This window comes from Mytilus californianus, unplaced genomic scaffold, assembly GCF_021869535.1.
Source record: "Mytilus californianus isolate M0D057914Y unplaced genomic scaffold, xbMytCali1.0.p SCAF_2, whole genome shotgun sequence".
NCBI lineage: Eukaryota > Metazoa > Mollusca > Bivalvia > Mytilida > Mytilidae > Mytilus > Mytilus californianus.
The window spans coordinates 12,222,471-12,227,395 of record NW_026262668.1 but is presented as its reverse complement, the minus strand read 5'-3'; the positions used below and the strand labels follow the sequence as shown (position 1 = coordinate 12,227,395).

Genomic DNA, 4,925 nt, shown 5'->3' with positions numbered 1-4,925 from the left:
TCAATGTCATATTTGAAATTTATGAAAATCAATAGGGAGATTACATCAATAGCTATAAATAATTCACCAAAGTTTCATGTGAACTGCTTAAAGCATTTTTGAGTTGTTGTCCAAAAACTGGAAAATCCCCCCTTTTTTAATGAATAAAACCCCATAACTCAGAAATGTAAAATCTAAAATTTATAAAATTCTAAAGGGAGCTTACGGATTGATAATTTAGTCTTAGATGCAAGATTTTATTATCAGTTGTTAGTGGCTTTGAACTAGCTGTCAGTAACTGCGAGTACTCTCAGATTTGTACTTAGTGTCTTTTTGTTGTTTGGATGTACAACTACCCGACCACGTCCACTTGTATTTGTATTTATCCATCTGATGAGTTTAGCCTCTTTCAACTGATTTTTATAGTTCTTTCTTATATTGTATACTGTTACACCACTGTCCCAGGTTAGGGGGAGGGTTGGGATCCCGCTAACATGTTTAAGCCCACCACATTCTGTATGTACATGTATGTGCCTGTCCCAAGTCAGGAGCCTATAAAAGTGTAATTCAGTGGTTGTCGTTTGTTTATGTGTTGCATATTTGTTATATTTGTTCATTTTTTTACATAAAATAGGCCGTTAGTTTTCTTGTTTTAATTGTTTTACATTGTCATTTCTGGGCCTTTTATAGCTGACTGTGCAGTATGGGCTTTGCTTATTGTTGAAGGCCGTACTGTGACCTATAGCTGTTAATTTCTGTGTTACTTGGTCTCTTGTGCATGTGTGGAGAGTTGTCTCATTGGCAATCATACCACATCTTCTTTTTTATATTTACATCAACAGATATAAAAAATTCACCAAAGTCAAGGTGAGACAACAAAACTTAGTTGAAAGATCTCTGAAATTTTTTACAGGGTACGAGTTTTTCTCATTGTTAGAGATTGTACGGTGACAGTAACACCTGTAACTGCTTAAACCCATTTCTTATGCACTTTAGTTTGATAAACTCACTGAATATCATACCACATCTCCTTATTTTTATATGCATTACAATTTACATGTGCATGTAATTGTAAATATATATATATCAGAACAAAATTCATTGCGTCACTTTTATTTATGCATCCTTTGGCACAATACAAGTTCTAAAATTACACAACATAAAACAACTAAATGTTATTTCAGATGAAAGTTTTGTTTCAGTTCCATTCATAGGATTTATTAGAATTTTGTATGTTTTGCCAAGTCCAATAATTCGCTCTATGTGACATAGAGACATAGTTGACTAAACCACCAGGTGTCGAACATTCAAGAATTTTCAGTGTTTCTGTTTTTATTTGATGAAAAGGTTGCCTGAGCTCTAGGAGCTTTAGGTTTTATCACGGGATATTCTGTGCTGTCAATAATAATCCAAGTCGTAGGAAACTTTAATTTGAAGTTGGATGGTGAAAAATACCTGACTAAACCACTAGATGGCCAAGTGTTAGCCTCACACCACTGTTTAGACATAAAAACAATCCATGTATACACAATATTCTTAACACTAGATTCAATCTAGAATCTAGACAGTTCAAAGTTGGTTGTATGATGCCTCAATTTCATCAAAGTCATAAAAAAACTGACACCCTATCAATTTGAAAATATATGTATCTCAAACAATGTGCTGCTGGACCAAGTGTGGTCAAAACAAATAAAAATTTAGTATACAACTCTAAACCGGTATAAAAATGCATGGCTGTGTCACGTGTCTTCATTTCAAAATTCTCTGCGGAAAACATAGGCATTGATCGTGTTTGCGTAATTCCATCTGTGAAGCTCAACATTAGCTCGGCAGTTGGTGGTGGACAGTCATAAATCCTTTCTGCAGTATGAATGACTTCTTCAGGAAAACCAACTTTACAATCAAAACTTTCCTCTAGATTTCTACTACAATATTCATCAAGTTTAGTTCTTTTGTTTTCACAGGAAACTGCCCTGATTTTTCTTTTTGTGGACGATTCAGTCTCTTGCTTGGTCCAGGAAAATAGGCTGGGAATTGCAGTAGACTTAAGTCTCTGTATGGTGGGTTTGCGCCCTGAAAAAGGTTATAAAACATTAGTTTTTTTATAATTAAATGAACTTCCATTAGCAATGTATACTTTGTACTACCTGGCGAAATATTAACTAGATTTATTCATTACAATCTGGATAAAACTATGTTTGCCTGATTCAATATTAATGTATGTTATGTAAATCCAAAGGACAAACAATGAGAGACTTATGCAACAAACGTACATTGTTTGTACCTAAATAACTATAATATAGATGAGAGCATGTCATTGTTTTGTTCCTGTTAACATTGTCATTGATATTTTTCAAGAAAGTCTATGAGGCATAGCTTATGCATTCCTGTCATTACTACATTAGCATAATTACTGCTAAAATAATTCTCAGTATGATATACCTCGTGTAAGAAATCATTATAATTGTAGCAATCACCAAAAAATCTCAAACAGATCACATTGAATCGTAAACCAAAAAATTATGACGTCTTGAATTACCCACCCCCTTTTATTCTAAAACGATAATTGCGGTTGTAAACAGACTTTGGTTTATTCGCATGGAGATTACATATATAACTATATATTTCACAAAGAAAATAGAGTTTTACCATGAATAGTTTCCTGCACGTAGTCTTTTTCAGTAAAACGTGCCTTGCAAACAACAGCTGCTGATTGAGATGGACTCCACGATATCATCGTGTTCTCGTCCAATCTGCGTATGGGCCATGGCGTTGATCCAACTTTTCCTTCTTTTTAAGTCATTTGGAAATGCATGTCCTCCTCTTAAATGACATCCAGGTACACAACAACAAGTACTTGGCATCGTTAATTAAAAATATAACTGAAATAGTTGCACAGTGCAGAAACCGGAAGAAGAGGAACAGGATCCGCTACCACGGCGCCACCTATTCAGGAACGATAATTTGCTACTTTATTTAACTGCGAAACTAACGTTAGACGGGTTCACGTGCATAAACAGAAATGCGCTTTAAATTGTATAATATAATTCATGTTCAGTCGACCTTTAATTATTATATCAACGACTGAAATGATTTATAAACATCTAGATTGCAGATAACACTCGAAATTAACCCGAGCTCTTTCCACACGGAATTCAAATAATTCTAGTTTGTCAATCGGTTGACTGCTTATAATGCAAAATACTAATATATCAAAAGTTTTTAAAACTAACAAAACACAATGATCGTTTCTCTATTTCCCAATGTAAATGAAATGAAACAAAAAACATTTTATATCGCAATAAGAAGAGGAGAGAATTCAACATTTCCGGATCTACTTGGAGTCTAATGACCCCCCACGTAGATAAGTTGGATATCGCGGAAGGAAGGATTAACCCGGCAACTAGAAAGGCATTAAAGCACTGCCTTTAAAAATGGACTAAACAGTAAAGGTTAATAATTTATAAAGACACATATAAAAGAACACTAAAACACGTAATTAAGATGATAAACAACGTCAGTACCTAGAATCTATACTTCAAGACCATCATGTATTATTTTTGAAGTTGATACGGAATATTTATCAACATGGTCTTGGTGTCTTCCGATGGACGTTTTTAGAAAAAGGACGAGACGTTCTTTGACATACCCCTGGTTCATCAACTTACTAGTCAGACACTGGTGACATTTTATAAAGTCTGAGTAACATCTGCAAGATCTTGAATACCGAATGAGTTGGGAAACGTATATCCCATATGCAGGTAAATTTGGTATATTGCTACTTAGGTGGGGGGAAATTGATAATTTCAAAATTAAAATCGTCTCGTTTGACATGGATTCTGCTACTGAGATGACCGCTTATGTCAAATTCGAGTTATAAGTCTAAAAATGAGGCGGAGGAAGCCGTGTCTGTTGTTTCTTTAATTTCTAGTTCGGGTTGATATATTAATGGAACCCAAGCAGAAAGGTTTGGATTGTTAATGGAAAGAATATAATCAATATATCTAAATGTGAAATTAAATGATCTTCTTGTTTTTGACAAGTGTCTAAAGGAACTCCGACTCATATGAAAATAAGAAGAGGTCGGCAAGGAGAGGCGCACAGTTCGTTCCATTAGGAATGCCGACAATTTGTTGAAAAAGTTTACCTCCAAATTCAACAAATATGTTGTCAATAAGAAACTCCAGCATACTGATCACTTGTTCCTCTGTGTAGCATGTTTTACCTTTTTGTTCACTATTAACAAAATATGCCGTATGGTATCCCAAAGTAATCAATTTATAGCGTATGCAACCATTTTATATTGAAAAGCATTGTGGATTACCTTTTTAGACGATTTTTTAATTTCACAAACCGTTCTTAAATTGTCCGTACATAAATTTAAAAATTATAAAGACACTAAGGTTTCAACTCCTTCAGTCAAAGTTGACCTTGGATGGATTTGGCTATTATTTTTAGATCCTTTTCAGTCAAATAGCTATTCAACTATTTCGGTTCCTATACATGTTTGGCTTTCAAATATTGAACTTTAAGCGTTCTCGATGAAGGTAAATCCAGAGAAGTGCTTCGGACGCATGAAATTTATAAAGTGTTGTTTTAATTTTTTTAACATTGACTGTAGTTTAAAGGTATTGACCATTAATCTTTAGTGGAAGACATTGGTTTTTTTACATAATTTGTTTTATTCTAAATTTTTTGAAAAAAAAATTTGTTTCAGAAGGTAAGTAAAAAATAGTTTGTTTCCATTCAAAATTAACTGAATAAGATACGTCATTGAGTTTCAAAAAAATTATTCATGTTCCTGTATGGTGTTGAAGAAAAATGCTGTTTGTTTTTAATTAGTCGAAAAAAAGGTTTGCCAACAAAATCCAACAAAAAAGGAATGGTCGAATCATCATACCACATGAACTGCAAATTTAGCGGGATAGACTTGTCCTTTTCCTGCA

At 33.8% G+C, this 4,925-nt stretch overlaps 1 long non-coding RNA gene across 1 annotated transcript; it reads right to left on the bottom strand.

Moving 5' to 3' along the window:
* Window positions 1-1,076: 1,076 nt before the first annotated feature.
* Window positions 1,077-2,944, bottom strand: LOC127729260 (uncharacterized). Its single transcript, XR_007994565.1, has 2 exons — window positions 2,629-2,944; window positions 1,077-2,052 (listed from the first exon to the last, which is right to left on the bottom strand). It is a non-coding gene; the product is annotated as an uncharacterized LOC127729260 (long non-coding RNA).
* Between the last annotated feature and the right edge of the window lie 1,981 nt (window positions 2,945-4,925).